This window comes from Falco rusticolus, chromosome 4 (genome assembly GCF_015220075.1).
Source record: "Falco rusticolus isolate bFalRus1 chromosome 4, bFalRus1.pri, whole genome shotgun sequence".
Taxonomy (NCBI): Eukaryota; Metazoa; Chordata; class Aves; order Falconiformes; family Falconidae; genus Falco; species Falco rusticolus.
This window is the reverse complement of record NC_051190.1, coordinates 52266289-52290767: the sequence shown is the minus strand read 5'-3', so window position 1 is coordinate 52290767 and position 24479 is coordinate 52266289. Positions and strand designations below refer to the sequence as shown.

Sequence of the window (24479 nt, the reverse complement as noted above, 5' to 3'; positions counted from 1 at the left end):
CCCTTTTGGTCCTAATGATGCAGAAACCTCTGAAGTTTAGTGACCCTGTGTAAGTTGCTGGGTCTGAACATCAGGGTTTTTTTACAGAGAGAATAAAGTGCTCCAAATGAGGATGAGGAGTGGAGCTGGCTCGCTGAGCTTCCCGCTAAGGCAGGTCATCACAAACATTGAGGGCCAGTGCTGATTTGAGTCCTCAAAAGGGTTGATTTTCAACATTTTAGACTGGTGGGAAAAGTCTCCTTCTGTATCAGATTTACACCTAGAAACTGTGTCCTGAGTTTAGGTACCTAACCCAATCGAGCTGCGTTCAGATAAAATACAGACTGGGTCCCGGGACCTGCTCAACTTGTCCTTCACCTTGACTTTGCTGACACCAATGATTTGAAATGTGTGGATTGCCCTCAGACGAAAGAAAATAATTTCAATAACTTGCATTTGCTGCTAAACGTATTAAAAAAAATATTTTTTTTTCCAAAAGCCAAGGGAGAGACAGTGATAATCACCAATATACAACATTTAACACTGAAAAATTTTGGCTGCTCTCCCAAGTTTGCTTTTATGGTATATAGAGAGAAATGGCAACTTCAGAGAGCAAACCCTCTCACCTGAGAGAGGCAGCTACACAAGATAAACTGAGGGATGCTTTTTTCCATCAGCTGTGAGGGGTCTCTAGAAGGTGAGCCCAGGCTTAGGTGTCTCACTCAGGCTACACCTACGCTAGAAAGGGAGTCTTGAAAGAAATAATCAGGTTTAGTACAACAAACTCACGATCAAGTGTCTATTAGTGGTGTATTCTCAGATTAATCATATGTCTTTCCAGAAGCCATTCTCAGCTTTAAAGAAACCTGAAGTTTGGTATAAGAGCTGTTGGATGATGGATCACTCTCTAAGGGTGAGGTGGGGTGTGGTGGGGTGGTTTGGTTTGGTTTGGTTTGTTGGGGGGTTGTTTGGTTTTGGCTTGTTGTTTGTTTGGTTGGGTTTCCTTAATCAAAGTTCAGTATTCTTTATGTCAGGCTTTAAAAAGTAGAACGGCTCTGTATTTCTTTTTCCTAGAGAAGTGGGTCATCTGAATGTGCATAAAAGATGTATTTAGCTTTTTCTTAAATGCCTCCAAAGTTGGAAGCTCCTTTTCATCCCCAAGCAATCACTTTTAGTACTTCATTGTCCTTCATATTAGGAATTTTATCCTTGTATCCAACCTAAATCTCTTGAGCCGTATTTCAGTCCAGGACCTTTTGTTCTGTACCCCATGGACATGGAAAATAGCATAATCCCTGGCAAAATGAACTGATCACAGCATAAAATAGCATCAGTTCAACCCGTTGGTGAAAGCTCTGACGTGAAACACTCAAATTGTTTTACCATATTAGTCTCATTAAGTCCAAGCGATGAGACAGAGAGCTACAATCATTGGGGAAAAGTTTAAGAAGGGTAACAAAAAAGCCCAACAAACACAGGTTGATGAAGTCAGATTGTTTCTGTCTGGCAACTGCTGTAAAACAAACAACCCAGAAGCTGGGGGAGAGGAGGGACACAAGCTGTTGGAGTCTGCAGCAAGGAAAAATTGTCTCCTAGTGTGGAAACTGGCAAAAGCCTTCTTGTCCTCAGCAGAGCAGTAATGTCCACTACTAACCTGTTGTGAGAAACAAAAGCCTTATTGCCTTGGTCAGTCAGTCAGTAGGGATGCTGACAGAGCATGTGGGGCAGGGTCACAGCGCCCACATCCCTGGCAGATGTGGGAAGTGTTCAGTACCAACTAAGTCAAGATTTTTCAGCTAATAGGTAGTGTGTCCCGAAAAGATACACGGTGTCATATTAATAATTTATCTCACAGAAAACCCAAAACTCACTGTACAGTAGCATCCCACCCTTCTGCTTTCTATGGGTTTTAAAGAAGGGGAAATAACCACAAAGTATCTAGCTTCAACATAGCAAAGAGCCCGATTATTTTGGAGGTTGAGAACAGAAGGGAATAGGACCTTTCTGTTAAGTGGCACAGAAATGTGAGATTTGGCATCCGGGAGATGGAAATCACCAGTAATGGTGCAAAGGGTGGGAGGACAGTGTGCCAGGTAGGGAAAAAAATGTCTGGTTAAGGGCAGAGTAGGAGGGGGAAGGGTTTTCTGAGCTAAACCCAGAAGGTCCCAGTGTTCCCAGTGCACACTGCTGCAAACTCTTTCTTGGTGCTTTTAGGACAGTCATCATGGTGACTTACAGAAGGGAGCTTGAATTAGGGAAAGCCAGATTTCAAGAGCATAAATGCTTGTAGCTGAAACCACTGCTTCTTCCTTAAGAATATAGTCAAATCGGGTTAAAGAAGCACATTAGGACCTGTACCTTACACTCAGTATGAGTTATCCATGTGTTTGTTACCTGAAATGCATGCTCAGACTTCTACAGTGCTTCTGTCAAATTATTAATTGATATTAATGTTCCAAAACACATGCCAGGATACACGCCTCAGCCTCGACCTTTTCCAAATCATGTGGAATTACATCGCAAATAGTGACAAAATATTCAGTGCTCCTTTGACGTTGCACCAGCAGCATTGACTCCCAGTCAAGCACTGACAAAAGCAGTGGAAAGCTACAGATAATTTTCCAGGACTGTTTTGTTTGGTTTATTGGTTGGATATTTTTAATGCAGTGATTTTCCTACCACCACTGTCCATGTTCTGTCTATTAAAGGAACTTAGCAAACTTTTTATTGAAAGTAATAACACTTCTTAATACTCTGAAATTAATTTTTTTTAATGTCTGTATATTTCTCAGTTTGTCTTTTCCCAGATTTTCTGCCACTGGTTTCTTTTGCTGTGACTGGAAGCATTGGGAGGATCAATAAAAGGAGAAAGAAAAAACAAACGGGAATGAAAGATTACATTTTTGCCTGAGATCAAAAGAAGATATAAAGAAGGATATGAATACAAAAATGCTGAAATACTCCCTTCTGAAAGAAGAACATTTTGACTTTTTAAGTTGTTTGTAAGGAGAAAAAACACGTTAACTTCGGTGAGTGATAGTCATGTCCAAAACCAGTCTAAAACTAGTAGGTTAAAAACCTCAGACTCTCTCAGGAAATCATAAACACGCAGTCTCTCAGTCACACACGAACAATAGCATCAATCTTCCCCGGGACGATATGTGGTTTGCAACCTGCTCCCTTCCACCTCCTGCTTTGATGGTCTATATTAGATCTTGACGAGCTGCCTGTCTAGTCAATTTGTTCTTGAATTTCTTCATCCAGCACCTGTTCTGCATTAAAACACAAGGCTCTATAAACAAGCATTCCCGGACCAGACATGAGGAAAACTCGGAACTGAAATGAACGTTCTGCTCCATTAACTTTCATAACTGGATGATGTCCTTTGTTTTTGAACATTGCTTTTAATGGCCCCTGTTATAAGATGAAACAACTTTGACTTTAGCTGTTACTGGATCACCCTGTAATTTGTGTTTATTAAAAAAAAAAAGAAATAAAAAGCCATGCCTTTTTTCTGCTCTGTAGCTGCAAGCTTAAGGCTGGCAAATTACACCCTTGCAAACAAGGGGGTTTTACATTGTTGTTGCTTGCTTTAAAGGCACTTTTAGAGTTATTTTCCACTAGAAAAAAAGAAGAAGCAAAATGTGCAAAAAAAAAATGCTGGTAGAGAACATAAAACTCACTCAGCTGTGCGCAGGGGTGTAGGTTTGCTTCATCACAGGCTTAAAAACAAATGCCAGACCACTGTGCTGAATTTGTGTGAGGTGGTAGCTCGGGCTTTATGTTTGCAGTAGTGGGAACCAAATGATGCACTGAGAAAGATTCCTGAGCACGTCCATATGACTGCAAGCACTCATGTTTTTAAAGTTACACTTTAGCAACTTTTTCCTTGTCACCGATCCATGGCAAAAGGCATGCAGGCTCTCCATCTGTCCCAGCTCCAAAACAAAATGTCACCTATGACACCGTGCTAGTGTCTGTATTAGTGCCATGAAATTGCTCAAGTAAAGGCGATTTACCCAAATTCAGGGAGGTACAGTGTGAAAGGATGTCCCTTGTGAGATACTGCAGAACTTCCGAGAAACATTAACCATGTACACCAAATGCTCGACTGATGGTGATTATGCAGAACTCAGGGTGTTTCAGTTTGCAGGTTCAAACTCAAGTTTTACGTGAAAACATGCGAGCGTCTGTATGTGAAATGGTGTCATTAAGATCCCATTTCAGTTGGGGCGGGTGGGAAAGTCAATGCACTTAGTGAAATTTAAAGCACAGTTCATCTAAGAAGCTAGTAGGGATGCAGTTTAGTTGCTTGAATCTAAGCAATTATTGCCATCTAAGATGCCTTTTGGTATCCAAGACATCCACACGGGGGTGGGGGACATAGCACAGGGCCTGGCAGACACCCACCCAGCAGACAGACACCCGCTGGGCTCCTGCTGAGCATCTTAAACGAGGCTTCTGCATACGGATGGCTGAACCGAGCTCAATATTTCCACAGGCTGCGATGGGAGTTTCCACACCTAACCCGCTGACTGCTCCCTATATGTGGGCACCTAGAGTTATATGTCTACATTTTTAAGCTGAACTCCAGCCTGCAGAAGTAATTCAATTCCCTAAATGTAAGGCATTTCTTGCAGCTGAAAATACCTTAGGTTGTCTTGCCTGACCTCCAGCTGCAGTTCGAGAAAGACACAGCTCTCCTGTAGATCCTGGGTCACATATGCTAGTCCAGCTTGGATGTCTCAGAAACCCTAGGACATTTGAAACTAGCTAAAAACCAGTGTTTAAGCACTGAGTTAAATCTGCAATATCCATTAAATTTGCCACCTTCCAAATTCTGTAAAATTTATCTCCCTTTCCAAGATTGTTGCCCAATGTCACTTAAGAGAGCTTTTTGAGCTGCAGTTAAAAACCTCCATCACCAGTTATTCATGTACAGGCCATTAACCGAAAGGGCTTGCACAGATCAGCGTCTGTGACAACAAGAAAATAGAGCTGGAGTCTTGATGGAACAGCAATAAAATAAGCTGGGCTTTTGTATGGAAATGTCATTTGAGCATCCCTGGGGTATGTGAAGTGTAAACAACCAAAGAGGTTCCAGCAGTGCATGAGTAGAAAGAACCTCATCTAATTCACTGCGCTGGCTCGGGATATTCATACTCTCCCTGGTATTGCCCTAAAAAGTTTCCAGCAATTTCCCCAGAAGGAAATCCATAACATCTTTACATATTTTGCACTACTGCTTACCTGAATCTCAGTATTCAACACCAAAGCTTGCTTTCACTCTGAGAAAGCGAATAACATTTTTCCTTCACCCAGTGGGCTCAGAGAACAGTTGATTTCTGAGACTTTTACAACAACCTCTTTACTATATCTCAGGAAACTGGTATATTCCTGCCTTTCCCTACCATTTGAAACCCTTTTGTCCCCTAAGAGAGCAGCAGATAGGAATCTTTGTGATGTCTTTCTCAAGAGACCCTAAGTTCAAGGCTCATTTCTGTGTTATACACATCTCTATTTAATAACAGACACCAGTGGAACAATTTGGGCATCTAGAAATCAGTGTCTAGTGCCATCTGAGGCACTCTTAGATTCCCAAGAGATCTGCACAGGGCTGATAGATGTGACAGAAGATCAGTGGGAAACCCACGATCATGTGACTTTTCTGAAACTGAAGACCTAGTGGAATAATTTTAGTCATCTAAAATGTAATGAGATTTCTGAGACTGGATAGATGAGTCACTCCTGAGTAGATGAAGCAATTTTTGTAGCCTTTTTTTTGCAGATGGAGAGGAAAGGCCAAGGGAAATACTGTATCCAGCATCAAAAATGAATTTTCTGGTAAAGTCAGGTGTCAAATGTAGAGCACTGGAGTCTCTGAGTTGTGCTTTGGCCAAGGTTTCGAAGCTGAATTGTACCCCCAAGCACAGAAAGTTGCATTCAGGTCACTGGCGATAGAGTCTCATTCCTAGTCAGAAAAAAGGTCGTGTTCAATCCAGTTTTGTAAGTGTCTTATATCTCACCGTGGTTTTCCTCTGTTGGTGCAGGGATCAGAGTCAGGGAAAGGCATCTGCAGTTAAACCATGAATTGCTATCCAAAATCGAAGATTTTGGTGCCTAATATTACCGTGAGTATCATGGTGAGTGGTCTGTGTGGGGATTATCGCTCACAGCTTAACTAATATGTCCCACATAAATGTTGATTATCTTCTTTATGGACAAGTTAATGTGGTTCTCTACAGTTTTGGGGTTAGCAATTAACCTTCCTCATGATATTCCCTGTAATTAGTATCAAATACATGTTTAGCCTCAGGAGTATCTGGGAAACAGTGTGGCCAGGGTAATTGCAAAGGCATTTGTAGAAGGGACCACTGTATAAAACTTTTCTCTGTTGCTGATTTTGGCGTGCTGATGTATATTTTCTCAATCCCCTTATAAAGAAAAGTGTTCTAAATGGTTTGTTTGCTGCCTTGTCTCTGTTTCCTGACCTCTTTCATATCAAAAAGCATAGCAAAGGGTCAGCTATTAAAAGCTGAATTATTTTGTCTGGCTTGAGACTCAGGACTTGCACAAGTTCAGTAGGGTGCTGGCATTAAGGACTAGTTAAGGCATTAACCACCCAGCCAAACACTACCTACAGGCAATGAGAATCTGTTGTAACTTCTTATTTAGCATCTGTGGTGTCATAGATGTGAGAACCAAAGAGATATGGTGCAAACCTCAATGTGTATGGTGAACCTAAAATGTGGATATTCCGACTGTGGGTCGTCAGTAAAGTCTCAAACTGAGCTGCTCTTCAAAAACGTCAGTTGCCATCATATAAGCACACCCCTCCTTCTCTTCTTCCATTCATCTTAAACTCGCTTTAGGACAACAATGCTGGCTTCCCAGCTACAGCACCAGACACACCACCCGCTGCCAAGAAGGGCTCATGCTTTGCAGTGGAATTGGGTACGGGGAGAGTGCTTTCATTTTGATAAATGCTAATTATAGTCACCAGGGATAGAGTCAGTACAGCTTAAGGGAAACTGCTTTAAAAAAAAACAGGTGAAGTCCTGGGTTTCTTGCTAGAATCCTATCTGTTTTTATAACGCTCAGACCTATTAGTGTGGGAATAATACTGTCGCAATGTGACTGCAGTGTTTTGGGATGCGGATCAGTATCTGCTCAGAGCTCTGCACTGTACCAAGGTTCCAGTGTTGAGAGCCACCTCCTGATGCTAATGACTGATGACCCACCAGCGTTCAGTGAAACTGCCCAGGAGGCTCAGGATCATGCTGCTCCATTGTCTTCCCAGGTAAATTGTGTCTGGGATCACCAACAGACATACAAACAAGTTCTCCTCCTTCTCACTCTTAGAGCAACAGATGATATTCTGGGGAGACTGGGACCTTGACAGGCCCAGGGGCTAGAGGGGAGTATCGACATTCCCCAGCCCTTGGGGTGGCATTCGCCTTGCAGATTCAGACATCTGCACTCAGGTATCTCTATGCAATGTGTCCGTATCCATGGGATATCTTATTGTCACAGTTTATGTACATCTGGGACTAATAATTTGCCAAAACATAGACCCCTCGTGCTATTTCAGGCACTCTGAGTTACATGACATTTTCACTTGGCCCTTGCCAATGGTCCTGTGGGAGACAGGACAGTTGGTTTAGGGGATCTCAAACAGCAACACGTATCTACGGTGAGGAAGTCAAGCAGGGTCTTGGCTATCTCCTGACTGTGCTGGGAGGTAGGAAGCCCAGTGCACAGACGCCCACAGGTAGACACCCAAATGTGGGTCCCTAGATGTGGATCTGGCTCCGAGAGAAGTACCTGCGTTAGGAAGCCAATCCTTCTGAGCCCCCTCTACAATTAATAAAGATACCCTTGAAAGGGCAATTGAGAACAGTGATTTGGATCCTTCCTCTAAATCACTCTTTGAAAGAACCTGTCTCTCTCCATTGATGACAGGGTAACATTGTGGTACCTAGGCTCTGATTTAGAGGTCTGACTTTTTGGGATCACTGCTACAGCAGCGTACATCCCAAGTGATGCACACATGCTTAGGAAAATTTCTACCAGCTTCTTTCCCTGGGGAATGGAAAGTTCTGATGTTATTTTAGTTTCATTCCTACCCACTGCAAGGATGAGGTATAAAACTAAGTACATGTTTGGCTGTAACCTTTGTGCTGTCCAAGACTGATCCAAACCTCATCAATCTTCAAGGCAGATTTGCCCTGACTGGGGTGGCCCTTGAATCAGGCCTACAAGATCAAAGATAAAAGGGAAAAGAGCCAAAGACCGATTTAAAAACATAATCAGCTAGCCATAGCTACATTCTTAATTAAATTGCTACAGGCCAACAGCTGCTCTTTAGGGAGTCTCTAAACTCTAACACATGCCCTTATATTACAGTAGTAAAACCAAGGAATAATTTTGCTCAACAATAGCTTTCCTGTATGCATTGAAATAGCCTAATATACTTTCATGCCTGAATTTAGTGGTTGGAGGGTAAATATATAAAGGAGGGTTTGGGGTTTTTTTCCTTTTCTTTTTTTTCCTGGTCCTCCAACCACAATGTCAAAGTAAGGGAAAATATTTTGTAAAAGCCCAAACTAACAAACCACAAGAAATCCACGTGGCATTTCCCCTCATCCTCCCCACTGTCTAACTCCTGCAGCTGTGAAGTCCAAAGTATACCTTTTCTCCACAAATACACCCCTCTGTGGATATCAGTACTGCTGACCTTAAACCAAAGCTGATGGCAGAGGCAAAGGCAGCAATGACTTAGTTTAGCAGGAGCTACCTACAAAGAGACTTGGGTGTCCCCCCCATTCAAAGGGTAAGGGACCACAGCAAGGGGAGGTGGAGTGAGGGAAGGCCAAGGGAATGGGTTCAGCATAACCCAGAAGATATCATTCAAGCCTTCTGAAGTGAGGTCCTGCTTCCTAGAAAGCAGCTGGACATTGCCTGCTGATGGCAAGTAAAGAATAAATATTTTTGTTTTCCTTTGCTTTTGCACACAGCCTTTGCTTTTCTTTCTTAAACTGCCTTTATCTTGACCCATGAGTTTTCTGTTGTATTTTCTCCCCTCTGTTTTATTGAGAAGGGGGAGTGAAAGAACAGCCTGGTGGGCACCTGGCAAAAAGCCATGGTCAATCCAGCACAGCTGCTCAGGGCCTGGCTGCTGTCCAGTCCCCACAAAGCCCTGTCTTCTCCTTTCATTTGATAGATACATGTCCCACACACTACACTTTTCCCCAGAAAATGCAAGAAAAACTAGGCTTGAGATTTACTTGACCTGACTTTAGATGCCTGAGATATAGATGTCTAGTTTAAAAGTCTTCCTTCACTTACCTTTCTTTGCTACAGGTCCCTACGCTCCAGCCTCCTGAACTGTGTCTGGGTATCTCTTAGGATAAGATGAATCAGGTTTAGGCAGATCACTTTTATATGTCTAAAGTCGCTAATTACAAACCTCACTCATATTAACCCAACCATCTACAGATACTCAGGAACAAGTATTTCAGTGCATTGCCACAACAAATGTTCTAGCCTCCTTTAGAAGTTATGAAAATATCTACAGACAACGCCATCCACAGTCCCACGGCAAACTGAAAAGTCTGCAAACTTGCACTTAAATATGCTCAAAGCCAACTTTAAATGGACTCTCAAGTAAACAAATTCATGCCAGCCAGCCTCTTTCCCTTACATACTTTCCCACTCAACACCTTCTGTCAAAAGCAGAAATACTCAATGAAGAAAGGAGGTGAGCTCCACTAAGCAGCACACAGTTCATTTGAATTCGCCTGTATGAAAAAGCTGGTTATTTCACCTAGAGTTAAATAATAGAGGATTTGTACATCTCCCAGTCTCTCACATCTCTGAACGGCTTCCTTCCAACTGACAAATTTGCATTTTTGTAGATTGTGCTGAAAATATGTGTGACATGTATGCGTGTATGTGTAAAATAATTTTAGGCTACAGTTAGTATTAAAAAAAAAAAAAAAAAGAAAAGAAAAGCAGAGTAAAATAGGAGAGTTATTTCTGAAGAGAAGCCAAAGTCCTGAGAAAGTACTGGCATGCTCAGATGCAGAGGTTTTTCGGAGGTCAGGTGGGTGAGCTCTGGGTGGCCAAAGGATTTGGGAAGGTCTCAGCAGCTAGGAGAGGTTCAGTGGCCAGTGCAGCCATCCTGCCCAACCTAGCCCTTGTGTCCATGGAGCCGAGAGGAGCAGTGACAACATGGTGCAACGGCGGCGGGATGGAGTCCCCTACCCCTGCTGCCTCCATCACCTCAAGCCGTACCAGGGACGTGCCCAGGTGGGCAGCACCACTGAAAATTGAGAGGAAAGCAATCAAAGAGGTCAGCATGAGCTTGCTGTAAATGGCTTCTGGCTGCTACCTGTGGCTTTCTGCGATCTGCACCAGCTGCCAAACCCACTTGGCTTTTTTTGGAGAAAAAATATGCCCACATTAAGCTCTTAAATAGCTGCAGATGGTGAACAGAGCCCTAGTGCGTGCAGTGTCAACACGTACAGCTGAGTTAGTCTCCCTTCTTCCTCCTTACACTCAGCAGAGGGGAATGGGGATTTTAGGGAGTAATTCATCTGACTTACCTTCAACACAGACTTTTGGATGAGAAAAACAAACTGCAGTTTATTAAATGTATTGAACACATCTCTGATGGCAATAAAAAGATGTCAGAGTATCTAGCTTGGGTGGAAATGTTGACTCTTAATCACATAAATCCCATAACAAATACTTCACGGCAGCTATTATATCCTACTGTCCTACATGAGTCTGCCCAAGGACATTCATTCTGTGCTTTGCCATCCTGCAGCAGATCTGAGAAACGAAACATGCAGAGCATTAGAGAACATTGTTCTCAGAAATCGCCACCTTTGTGTGAGGGAAGGTCCCTTCCCGTGCACGTGGCAAGCAGAGCAGAACCTCAGCGAGCTCATGGCGTCCCTGTGGTTCGGCCGGTCGTTTGCAAGGTGCTGCTTACAGTTGCTGTCCATAGCTCTCATTGCATAGAGGAAGATAATCAGGAATCATAGAAAAATTATCAACCCCCCTAAATCTACCCATATCCTACAGCAACTCAGAGATGAGCACACCTGAAATGAACGTGGCAAGGAGGACACGAACACAAACTGGCTTTCAACAACACACAGCTGTGCCAGGTTCCGTCAGACTTTCATCAATATATGCCCTTCAAGAAAGCCAGTAAGAAATCACCAGTTTCAATAGTGCCAATTTACACTCGCAGCTAAGTCAATAATTGTGTATATTTGGATTTTTATTTATATCAGTGAGGTGAAACCTTCAGGAGGCTTCATAGGTAGGAAGGGACTCTTATGGCAACTGATTCCTGACCCCACTCCAGATAACTGCTCAATTCATGTTTAATTCAAACAAATCTGTAATACAAATATTCCCTCTGTTCACATGCAGAAGTAAAAAAATATCCCTCTTGACCAAATTCCTGTGTCACATTCAGGATCCCTACAGCCTCAAGAGACTTAAAAAGAAAATGTACCATGAAAAGGAAACAGGGGGAAGCCTGGATACTGGCAATATCAGAAGTCCTTGTGTGTGGGGGAAATAAAAGAAAGACAGGAAAACAGTGGGAAATTGTCTCCTGTGCTGAACCACCATCAGCTGAGTCACAGGAATTTCCACTTGCGTCCCTGTATTTGGATGAGACTTAAGCACAAGCAATAGCCTTGCCTCGGACTGCCTTTAATTTAACTGAGGTTAAACCTCCTGCTTTGCATCCTTCCATGATAAGCTACAGCACGGGCAGGCTCAGTGTCCTGCCCAAGGCAAGAAGCTGTCTGTCCTGCACAGACACCTCGGGTACCTTCTCCCTCCATGCACGAGACTGCCTGGAAGGGAGGATGCCCTAGTGTCGAGTACCATACTGGAGCTCAACCTTCACGAAGGGTTCTGGGGAGATGGTGCCCACCAGCATGTAAATGGCTTCTTTGAAGCCCTTGAGCTCCACCAGCCCAGCCAGCTGCACCTACTGCTTGGAAATGATGGGGATGGAGAGAGGAAGAACCACAAGGATATAAAAGTCCAGCTGTGGGAAAGGTGAGACATGAGCCTGCCATGTGTGTTTTGGGTACCGTGGACATGGCTGGCAAGCCTGTACAGTTATTTGGTAAGCCATGAGTAAAGTCCTGCCTGTAGGAGCTAAAACATACATTTGTGTGTGTGTGCATGTGTTTATGCCACTGTGGGGGCTTTCAGAGGTTTTTGTGGCTAGGGAATATTTCCTGGGTAAAAAGAAGGCCAGGGGGAGACCTGGATTGCAAGAAGTCCCTCCAAGTCTGAAAGATTTGCCTATCCTTGGGGAAGTTTTGTGCTTGCCTGTCTGGCCATATCCCCAGATGCTTTTATTTATTTTTTTTTAAATTTTAATCTTGTTTGTTTGTTTCTTTTTCTCCTGGAGGGGTTTGTGAGAGAGGCCACCCCATAAGGAGGGATGGAGTCAGGGAGAAGACGAGTCTGCCTTTTGTTTATGCAGTGTCCAGGGAGGCCAGGGACAGGCTGAATATCTTGCCCTCTTGCAAAAAAACCCAGCCAAAACGGAGCCAACATATCTTTAATGGTGGCACTGGGAGGCGATGGTGAAGCATTTTTGGGTGTCTTCAGGAGCTGTTGTCTTTGACTATGCTGCCCTGCCTCTGGGTCTTCCTGCCTTTCTGAGGTTTTGTTAGTTTATAGAGTGTCTGTGTCGGACTTGAGGTTCACCCAGGAAATTGGTTCTTGCTGTAGTCAGCAAAAGTGAAGAAGATGGGGAAGACGACGGTCTCAGGCTCCTACCCGACAGCCCACCGCCTCGTGAAGTCTCCAGCGCACTGCTTTCCCAGAGCAGCCTCTGGAACAGCTGTGCTTTTACGGATCACAGGCAAGTTATTTCTCCCACTTTCATTTAAATAATTTTCCAACCCTAAACATGCAGACATCCCGGAGACCCAGCTCCCCTCTTTCCACCGCACACCTCCTCTTTGGCAAGAGGGAAGCCTGGAATTTCCCTTTCATGTTGCCGGCAGCATTTCATCCCTCACTACAGCTCAGCCAATGCAGGACCAGGCCTGTGAAACGGGAAGGGAGATCTGAGATGGGTTGTGTTTTGCTGAACACCCTGGCTGGGCTGAATGTTTCCTATAACCAGTCTGCCACATGGTGTTTCAGACATCACGTCTTGCTCAGGATGTATCCTGAGCATCATGTACCTGCGTTGGCTTTACCATCTCTCACCAACCCTACCCTACAAGCAAAGACTATGCACACAGTGACAGGCTGTATAACCACCTGTATAAATGCAAAGGGAGGCACAGACCACTATATAATGACTATCCAGACTCAGGTCCCTACAGAGAAATACACAGAGACAGACATACCTGTCCCATCCCCTCCCCTCCTAAATAGATTTTGACTTATGGATGGGTACCAGGCACAGGCACAGGCACACTTTGACAGACACACATGCAAAACTGGTTGCAAAGCCATATGTAGTCACACACATGTGAGCATCCAACTGAGATAAATACAAGATGTGCGGGTACTGGTATCCATAATAGATGTTTCTACATAATCTCATTGATAATGACAAAAAGGGGTGCTCTAGAAAAGATAAGGGTATGTTCATTGAACAGAAACGTTTGGTGCTAGTGTCTGAGCTGTGATTAGACAGTGATCCCCCCAAACTGCCCACCAAGGTATTCCATTTCCTTTTCAGCTGCCACAGGATGGCCAGCAGTAAATGCAGCCAGCTAGCCACATCCTCAATAAACCAGTATGAGAAAGGTCTGCCGTGGGGTGACAGGCACCTGATATAGTCTTTCCCTCCCCACAGGGCGATGGCAGGAATGTCATCTCCATTTCTTTGTGACAATACTCCTGGGAGTAAAGCACCCTCTGATTTTGATTCCATTCTTTATCCTGCACCTTTTCCCTGTGGGTTTTATGAGCAGGTGCAGCTCATTAGATCTCTGAGGTGATTTTAGTCAAAGCTGCTCTACACGAAACCATGTAGCTCAAATTAATCTGGCATTTTCCCATAAACTGTGACTGTATTTTCATCCTCAGAGAGCTTCATTTAGCTTTCTAGGTGGTTCTGTATTTGAAGCTCTGTCCAGGAGCAGCATGGAATTGCCAAGGTAGCCTAGGGCACACACTTTGCCACCCACAGATCTGTATGCCATGAAGCAGGTCTAACCTTGAAACTTCTTAAAATAGCATTTTTGACTTCTGCTAGAAATATAAGCCAGTCCCCTATGGCACATATTTTCAGTTGTCTTCTAGGGTTTTACATTTCAAATCTTTGCTTTTATGGCAAACTGGCCATTGGAACAGAATTTGACATCTTGATGTTATTTCTGTATTATTTATTAATGTTTATCTGATTGCATTTTTTGCAGTGCTTGTGTACATAAAACCAGCATCTGGACAGTAGTCAGTATTTCTGAAGTATTTACTTTGGCTTTGAAACAGACTCAAGCTTTGACCTTGGAAAGAATCACTTCAATCCATCACCCCTGTTCTAAATAGCAGCAATGGGAAGCTGGCTCTGATGTGTATGTGTCAGTGCCCTATAGCAGATGCTCCTAGGCTCCCAAACCCATTTCTCACCAGCCCTATATCACTAGCTATAGATTAAGTCTCTTTTAATGGAAACAGTCTGTTTCTTCTGGATGAGGAGAACTTTGTAGTCTCAGGTGTCCTATGATTCCCTGCACAGCCACAGCATCCTTCTGAACTCTGCAACTGTGAGCCCAATTATTCTCCTCCCAGAAAAAAAACCCTCAGCTGATGAAACAGCACCAGGATGTGAGTTCATAACACGTGTGTCGCACTAGTGTCAGTATTTATTAACACTGCTCCTAGCTGATATTACATGCACTTAAGACTGCAGCGCTGCAGAGGTATCATTACATACACATCGCTGCTTGACCTATGGACTCACTGGTCTGTTGACCTCACTTCGCTGACACTGCTTTGAATAAAGTCCTGTTATTTGCATTTATAAGGGGAGCTAAAAGCATCTGGACATGTTGCCAGATGCATCATCCCCTCTGTGCCCACGGCCAAAGATCTTACCGTTTCCTAAATTCAAGCTTGATTCCAGACTCCGTTCCTGTCTGAAACACCGTGTCTCTGCCTCTCTCAGTTAAAGGAGACTTACAGTAGGGGAGCTTGGATCAGGCAGCTTCACTGCTGTGCACAGGCTACACCAAGAAAAAATCAGCAGTCTTGTCTGTGTAATTATCCTCACAGCTTCTGCTGGCAGAGCTGCACCAGACAACACTAGCATATTTTCATGCCACCAAACAACATAGATAAAGGGAGAAACAAGCATAAACACAGTTCACTGCATCAGGTCATAGTCTGAATCAGTTCCCTTTAGCCCAGCGGTCATGCTCCTTCTGCAGGGTAAAATTCTCGATTGTAACACCTGCAACAAGCGTGGAAACCGATCCCACTGCGGGGTATAAGAAGCTCTGGTCCCTAAGGGGCAGCATCCCCTCAGGGATGGCATCAGAGAGCTTTGGAGCAGGGCAGGTGTCCCCTGGGAATGCCTCTGACCTGGGGCATGGGGCATGGGGTTGGAGATGATGCGGTTTCCAGCCTTTTGTGGCAACATTTCTTTGGGTGATGAAACGCTCGCACAGCCAACGTGCCCACGCTTCACTGTGAGCAGGACGCGACAATGTCAGCTGTAATGTGAATGCAGGAAAGGTGCAAAGAAAAGTGTCAGAAAGCAAAACTGCAGCTGGTAACTTTTCCCATTCCCAGAATTCATCCTCATTCTCCAAAACAGAAATGTGAAATTACTCTGCCACTTTTCATTTACAAGTTGGCCCCAGAAAGTCATGGCAATTTAGGCTCTACTTTGAAAAATTTTCCTCAGTCATTTTTCATCCAGTTTCAGTGACACCTTAATATTGCTTAAAATGGTATTTTTTGGTCAGTTCCTCACTTTTCTGTTTCATGGTACCATGAATCACTGAGCAAACATCATAAATATGCATTTTGATGAAAACAATGGTTTTGAAACTAGACTGCAAATGGCCCAGTGAAGCAATCGCCTTTTTGTTCTGTTTTAGTCTAGCATCAAGCACAGCATAATCCCAGTCAATGGCTGTAATCCTTGGCAAGAACAATGATTATTAGGGATTTATAAATTAATAGCAATTATTGATGAGTAGGAGTTACTAATAGTGCCTCTGTTCATTCTGGGCTTTGCGCATCACAATTGTTAATACTGGAATGCATTAATTAAATATTTTGCATCTGCCAGCTGTGTCCCAATGCACACATCAGCCTTCTCTCTCCACTTTCTTTTCCAAAATGTATGAGACTCCATTTGTTGGACAGTAGCAGTAGGTCCCTCCTGGGCTTTTGGGGAATTTTGCATTGCTGAATGAGAGAAAAAAAATCTTCTAAGAGGACTTGGCAGAGGCAGAGATCTCTGCAGTCCACTGCCACGGTGTTTCTGCTACCTCATGGCCTTCCCACTCCAGTCTGCTGCCTTTGGTGTCTGTCAGCGTGTGTGGCCCAAATGACACAACCTAAAGGACATTTTTGGGACCTCCATAGTCCAGCACTCTGATTGCTTCAGCAAGCCAGGGACTTGAAGATACGTTTGCCTGCAGATATTTTATTAATATGGTATCACTACTGCTGGATGCTTCAGAAATACCCACAGGTGGCAGGTAGAATTCAATCCTTCTGAGTTGCCCCAAGGCTATTCAGTTTATCCCAAGGTCCACTTTTATGAAAATATTTACATCTCTGTTATAAAATTTGCCTCTCAAAACTGGGGACATGTGCAACCCCACAAGGTCCCATCTGTGGCAACCACCTCACCTGGCCTGACCCCACCAGTATCAAACAAGCAGGAACTCTAGCCACAAGACCAAAAAATCAGCAGAGCAACTTGGGAACCTCCAGGAGGTGGCTGGTTTGTTTGTTTGTTTGTTTCCTGTGGGAATATAAGAGATACTATATAACCGGGACCTTGGAGAGATCTTCATAAAATTTACTGAATTTGGGCAGAAGTTTGCTTTGGATTGCTCTGCTATGGAGATGATAAATGAGCTGTACAGGCTAAACCTGGATTTTGGCTTCTAAATGTAGTACTTGGAAGGACCAAACATTTTCCCTTGCCAACTATGGTGGGTGCTCCAACCTACCTGTCTATACTGTAGACTGTATACGTGTCTTGAGTTAGGTGATATCATTTCTGTCTCATTTGCACACTGGTGCTGTAACTGCCTTCATGGGATTTAGCACCCAAAGCTATCGATGTGCTTTGGAAACATACCTGTACGTACTTCCCTGGGACAGGAGAGTGAGCTGACCCACTACTGTTAAAATCAGCAGTGACATTTCAAGCTTGGGTACCCTGTGAGAAGAAATAAATCCCACTAATTAACAGCACAGAATTATGAGATGGGCTGGGGCAATCGAACTGGTAACGATACTATTCTTTGCACACCATAAGCACTTAAAAAACATTTCCCTTCAAGGAATACTTGATTCTCAAAGATAGGCTTTGCATGGACTTACTCTGTGACTCTTTATGGTTTGTTGAAACATCTGGCACGTTTGAATTATCTTTGTTCCCATTATTTACAATCCTCAGCATGTACAAATAGCAGTGGAATGTGTTATGTTTTCCTGCAGTTGCTTTGCTGCGATAAAGGGCGCTTTTTATTATTTTCCCTTCTTTTTTTAAAGGTTTCTTTGGTGGGTGATACACTAAAATTCAGGCAGTCTGGCAGGAGTAAGACATGACTAAGCATCATCAGACAATGAGCTCCTCAAAATGAAAATGTTCAGCAGAAGCATCACTCTAGGCTTTCAGGTTGCTCAGCTCAGATGAGGTGAAAGCTCCTCACGTAGCACAGCTGTGATGTTTCACCCTCTGGTGGGAGCAGGGTTGGATTGATGATACATCTGCCTAGATCAGGACAGGAGACCCCAAGGCTCTTGTGTTTTCTTCACTCAGAAAAGCACTGCATGACAGACTTACGCCCTTTCTTCTGGCCCTAAAGCACATCTTTTCTACTTTTTCTACAATGGGTATCTTATTTTGCTCCTGCCTGGTGCTCCAGCAATGTCTGATCTGCCACCGTCAAGACCAAATTTGGTCTGTTCTGTGGACAAGTGCATCTTCATGCAGTCAGAAGGTTTGAAATACAGGACAAATGTGGAGACATACATCCCATAAGCAAAAGGTGCCTTCTGGAAAGGCACTTGCCAGACCATTTTCAAGTAGTGTCCCTGTTTTGAAGTAGCTGTGCATGTAAGTGCACCTGGAAGGGGCTCACAAACTTACATACACAAATTCTCATCCAGACCAACTGTGAGCATGCGGCTGCGATCCTGTCATGCTGGCTGGTGCACACGATGCCGTGTGTGCTGAGTTTCTACTCTCATACGTGCTTTACAGAAGCTACAGAAAGATACTACCGATGCTTTACTTCTGGCAAGCCAGCAGGAAAGCAGTGGTAGAGAAAGGTGATGCTCTGTAAGGCCATCTGTAAAGAAGTGAAGTTCTTTAGAAGCTGGTTTGAAGACACACAGTGAGTTTGCACTGGAGAAGGACTTTGTGTTGCACAACCATGGGTTTTGGAGTCGGTTGGGTATTTAAAAAAATAATGTTACTACGCTCCCCAAAGGCTAGGATCATCAACCTAGAAACTTCATTCTAGAAATGTCAAGCCACATCTTTGAGACATTTTGGTTGAGCCTGTGTTATCTGTATGTTTGTGTGCTTACTCCTCTGCACCCATTGATTCTTGCTGGTGGGAACAGAAGCACAGCTCCAAATGCTAGTGCTGTCCTAAATGACACACAGTTGCTTTAATTCATTTTAGGTCTACCTACACACATATGTAGTTTTCTTTCTTCATTTCTCCTTTTATCTTTGGCATACATCATAACTCTCCTGTGGCACTTTTACTACAGGAAAGTGAAAGAATTCACAGACAGCTAGTTCAGAAACACAGGCACTTTTGGATTTATAAATGAAAACATTCATTTTGCTGTTCTACTGGGCTTTTGACTTATTTTGACAACTTTACCAGATAAATGGGAGAAGAAGGATAGATGGACACAGGCTACATAAGAAACTCCAGGAAATCCAAAGAATTTTTATTTTAAATAAAACTGGGGAAAAAATAGCTATGCTGAATCACAAAAGCATTTGGTGGATTCATAGTTCACACTGTCTACGTTGTGCAGCACGATTACATCTCTGCATAAACACTCATCTCTGTATTTAAGATTAATATCAAATAATCAGATATTAATTCTGCCAGTAAACATGATATCACAGATATTTTCACATCATCAGTCCTCCACAACCACTGCTGCTACAATTAGATATAGACAGCTCTTTTGTCTTGGCAGGGCTTTATCTTGGTGGGGAGGGCAAGGGGTGCAATAGTATGCAGGCAAGGTCTGGGAAGCGACAATGCCTGTCTGTGAGCAAATCTGTCAAGCTAACAAGTTCAGCCAGGTGAATTTCATCCACAAAAACTCAAAACAGGACTTTCAGAAGAGATGCATATTTCTGAGCAACAACTAGAGCACGGGGCAGTGGCCCAGAGCATTGCAAATGACAAGGCACACAGCTGAACTGAGTTCCAATAGCCTGATCCCGAAGTGGTTGTTTGGGGTTGGTTTATTCTCAGTGGAGGGAAGAACAGTGTTTCCAGTGGAGGGAAGAACAGTGTTTCTAAGGGGCAATTGATCTCATGAAAAAAGCAAAAGCTATGAAAAATCAAATGAGTCAGCTAACAAAAATTAATCCTGAAGCCACTTCTGGGAAAAACTGCAGATTCTCTAGGGAGTGGCATTATGGAGGATATACATGCTTATAATCAGGTGTAATTTTGACAACAGGCTTGGCTGAAATAAAATTTCAAAAATTTCAAAATTATGCGGGCAGATGCATCTTGCTTTTTCCCTACAAAACCAGTAATTAATTAGTTGAGGTTAAAAAGCACCTTTTAGAGTGATGGATAAGTAAAAAAAATAATTAGCTGGAACATATCGCTATGGGGCTAAGAATTTTTAATTGACCTCCAGATTAAATCTTTGATGTATTTACTTGTTTATTTGCCTGTGGACATTACTGAAAAAATATTACAGTATTCGCTTTCCTTTTTTTTCCGTATCAAAATTAAAATCCACGATTCATCCCATGCTCTAGAGCTGGGTGGGTTTAAGGAGAGGGTAGTGAAACGCCAGCCAATATCCTTGCTCCATCTGAACCCCCTTCTGCCTGACAGCGTGTTGCAATGCAAGTTACTACTGGAATGTACTATGTAATTCTGGCAAGAAGTCAATAGGCTCAAACTCCTCAAATAACCAGAGCATGGTACTAAGGAGTCAGTGGAGCAGGCAGCAGCCCAGACAGCCAGTCCATTAGCAGCTTAACCACAGCAGATGTAAAGTCACCAGCAAAACTCCCTACGGAGTCTCCCAAAGAGCCAGATGCTACTGCTATAAAAAGATCTCCTAGAAACTTGGCTTGCCTCCTGCCCACATCTTTTTTTAACGAAACATTCTCTAGATAGGAGGTTGGTTTTGTGTTGTTTTTTTTAAAAAAATTTAGGGTTAGGGGTAAGGGAGAAGAAGAGGGGAAGGGAAGGGGGAGATGCTGCTTATTTGTTCCGGTTTGCTTTCAAGTGAATCTTGTGCTTAGGAAAACAACATCCAGCAATAGCACGCCCCGAGACCCGGGAGGCAATAGGCACAATGCCAGCCTGCTCCCACACACGGCTTTGCTTATGCACCTTGGATTGACCTGTGGATCCTTCCTCAAAGAGCCCTGCCAATGCACTTGGGGTGACACACCGGCTGTTATCTCACTCCGTTCTGCTTCACCGGTGAGCTCAGCTTGCCCCATGCGCTGCACTTCGGCAGTGCTCTTGCCTTGCACTCTCGGCTGCTGCACACCAACTCAGGCGCTTGTTGGTCTTTGCCTCTCCTGTTGCTCCATCAAAGGACTTGCTTGCTTGCTCCCAGCGTTACCAGCCCTTCCAGTTTTCCTGAAATAGCTCAGAGCCTCACATCAGTCCCAGCTGCTGGACTCATGTGGTTGAGGGTGTTTCAAACTGTGATTTTAGTAACAGCAACAACAAAACCAGTAACAAAACCAGTAATGATGTGTAATCCTCACGGTACAGAATGCTGTGTGTGCCAAGGAGATAAGCACTGAAGCCCAGGACGGATGGCGACACCAGCTCTGCTGCACTTAGACAGGTGAACGCCACCCGTATGCCCAGACGAAAGCCTTGCTTGCATCTGTGGATGAGGACAGATGTTGTTTGGGGGATACATGGTGAAATACTCTGCAAGATTTAGATATCATAGCTCCAGGTGACCCCTTACTGGGGGTCTGAGTAGCGGCAGGGTGGTGGCTTTGTGTGCAGCAGCTGAGGAAGTGAGCAGCTGACAGCCCACTGGAGACAGTAGGATTTCTCCTCTAAAGCTGCACCTGATGTGGTAAATAAAGGTCAGGACAAAAAACCACACTTTGATTTTGATGAAAATTTTGACAGGTTTGGCTCCAGACTAGGACGTGTAGGACTCTGTGTGTCATGGCAATAGCCCAATTTAGAGATGAGCTTTGGTGACAGAGCAACAGGGGATGGAGGACAAAGAGGAGGTGGTCAGATGGTACCTGCTGGCAGAATGTTTCTGTGCTGAGCCCTCATAGTGCTCCTCAGCTGTGTGAGACCTAGAGCTCAAGGGGTCTTTAAACTAGAGATACCCCTGGAAGGGTAAGGTAGAAGAGAGGAGGCATTCCCAATGATTCATTGCATCAGTGGGAAAGGGAGAAAGAGCTGCATTTTCCAACTGCTGTACACCTTAGATTCAAAACAGTATTAAACCCTCATTAGGGTATATCTAATCAATATCTAAATATACAGTGACAAGACAGTGAAGGCAAGATGCTTATGAAATGGTGTTAGCTCCATTTCCTAGGAAATCACAGGAGCCAATGCTGAGGGTGGAAGGGGATGTCCCCAAAAGGAGCCCCGAGGAGGAGATGGACCACAGGTGGTGACTGCCTCTGGAGTCCACCCCCGGCACACTGGAGCAGACCTAGATGGTGATCTCATGGCCTTATCAGTGGCTGTTCAGTGCATGGCTGTGTGCAGGAATGATGCTTCACAGGTGGTTTCTTCAAAACTAGTGACGCATAGTGACAACTTTTTTTGTCACTTACTTCCACCTTTGTGTACAGTTAATCCAGGCTGGGTATAAGACATTCCTGTCATCATGAGCATCTTTCTACTCCTCCCTCTGCACTATCTTGTTGAATTTCCTTTAGGATTTTATTGTTATTGCCATCAGCTTGATAGTGCATTTAGCTCTCTAACTGCTGATTTTCTATTATGGCTATTCAATGGTACATTTTGTTACAGCTCGTATATTCATGTAATTTGATAGTTTGTGTTCTCTCGTTCATAGCAATTCTTCTCTGCAGGGATGACCTATTCAGTCATTGCTATGCAGTTTGCATCCTGGTATTCCAATGTTCCACTGATTATCTTTCCTCCACCAAGTTTCCAAGTTGTCTGTTTTAACAATTCCTCTTGCTTAAATGGAGTGTTGCATATTCAGATTTTTTTTGTATTTCCCAACAAAGTGTACCAGCTTGTAGCTTCTCCTTTTTCCAGCCCCAAAGGATATATTGTTGTTTTGGGGGTTTTTTACTTTTAAAATTATTATTCCCCAGAAAATCAGCCAGATTAATCCATCTGCTTTTTCATGCTTCTCAACTTGCATTTGCCTCTACTGAGGTTTTTCCCAACAGCATTTATTTCCCATTTCCCCTTCCCTCACACAGACATAGAAACAATGATGAAACCAGCTGACAAAGAATCCCATGTTTTACTGTGAAAAGCTACAGGACCAAGATTTGTATATTAGAACAATTTCCAGTTTGCATTGGGAAAGACTTTTTACTTGTTTCATAGGTCAGACCGTTGCAATGGGAAGTAATCCTTGTGGAGAAGAGATGCCTTTTAGCAAACATTGTGTATACTTCTGGTTTTGCTTTGTTTTTTTCCTTTTACATCTTATGTGTTAACGGTGGTATCTTCCAAAGCTGAGAAACATGTGAACAATGTGTGTTTGTTGCTGATTGCTGGGCATTCTACTTTAACTCTTTTTCTCTAAATACTGAGAGTATTTCTTGTACACATGAGATTTATATGATTGGTTTAGTTTCTTTTCTCCCTTACTCTCCTACAGCTGTTTTTTAACAAATGCAATAAACACAAGAGAAAGGTCCAGTTGTTTTGGAAGGAAGAGGGGAGGGAAACATATGGCTAAATGACAAATAAGTCTTTTGGTTGATTTAGTAATGAAAAAAATTACTCCCCTTTAATCCCCTCTCACCTAACAATTTTGTATTGCTGTTTATATTCTTTATCAGCAAAAAATTACAATGCCCAGGTATTCAAAGTTCTGATTCCAGTTCCTTCAGTTTCCTTGAATCTCCACGGAGGCTACCTTCTTCCCATGAAGAAAAAACACAAAGCAAACAACAAAAAAACCCGTTTATCCAAGTAACTTCAGGGACAGCACATTTTGTAGCTCTGTAATGGGAATCGGGGCTGAAAAATGAGAAGACATTCCATTACATCGAAATCCAAGGCCAGCATCTGGGGTTCTCGGCACCAATCTTGTTCTAAAAATAAAGTTATTTATAAGCATTAGAGGAAGAAAGAAGAAACAAACAATGCTACTGGGAATCGGCTTCAGTCATCCTCACGCATCTGTACTCTGCTCATCTGCAGTGAGCCTGCAGCTGATGTCTCTGCACATCTGTGTAGATGTGGACACCAAAGAGCAATGGCATAACATGACAGAATATGCTCGGTCACTCCCAACCCCACAATCTTACACTCAATGTGTAAATGATGGGCAAAACATGGGAAGCAGTGATATGGAGAGGCAATATAGCCATGTCAGACATTAAGCCAGGGTAAAGACTCAGCTTTCCGGAAAAACAGTCCAGCTCCTAAGCCACTAGACAGTTTCTCCTACTTCTGTTATCCCTCAGTCTTCCATCAGTAATGTCTGAGCACAGGTATTTCTCTTTGCCAACATCTAGATTTCAGGCAGGATCCAGCTCCCAAACCATAAGCATCTGAGGCAATCTGAGAGCGCCAAGGTGCTCAGAACATCCCCATACAGATAGTAAATATGATGCAGTGCTGGCGGGACAATTGTCCTCAGCATTGGCAGCTGGAATCACTGCATCTGTGTCCCTTCTCCAGATGAGGTGAATCACTCTGCATGCTCCATCTGACTGGATGTCCTTTAGGTCTGGAAACAGAGACACCCCAGTTGCATGCAGCCACCTACTTGTAGGCATGTTAATCTGAGGGGGAGCTGAGGAAGACTATGTCAGCTGGTCGAATACTGATGGCATATTCGAGGATTTCACCTACAGTCACAAA

General features: G+C 43.5%; 1 protein-coding gene across 2 annotated transcripts in view; it reads right to left on the bottom strand.

Annotated features, from left to right (window-relative positions):
• Window positions 1-22883: 22883 nt before the first annotated feature.
• MYL3 (myosin light chain 3) overlaps window positions 22884-24479 on the bottom strand; it is a 35566-nt gene continuing 33970 nt past the window's right edge. For both annotated transcript variants that reach the window (XM_037386930.1, XM_037386929.1), the window contains one exon: window positions 22884-23704. The gene's annotated coding sequence lies outside the window, so the exon portion shown is untranslated. The remainder of the gene's footprint in view (window positions 23705-24479) is intronic.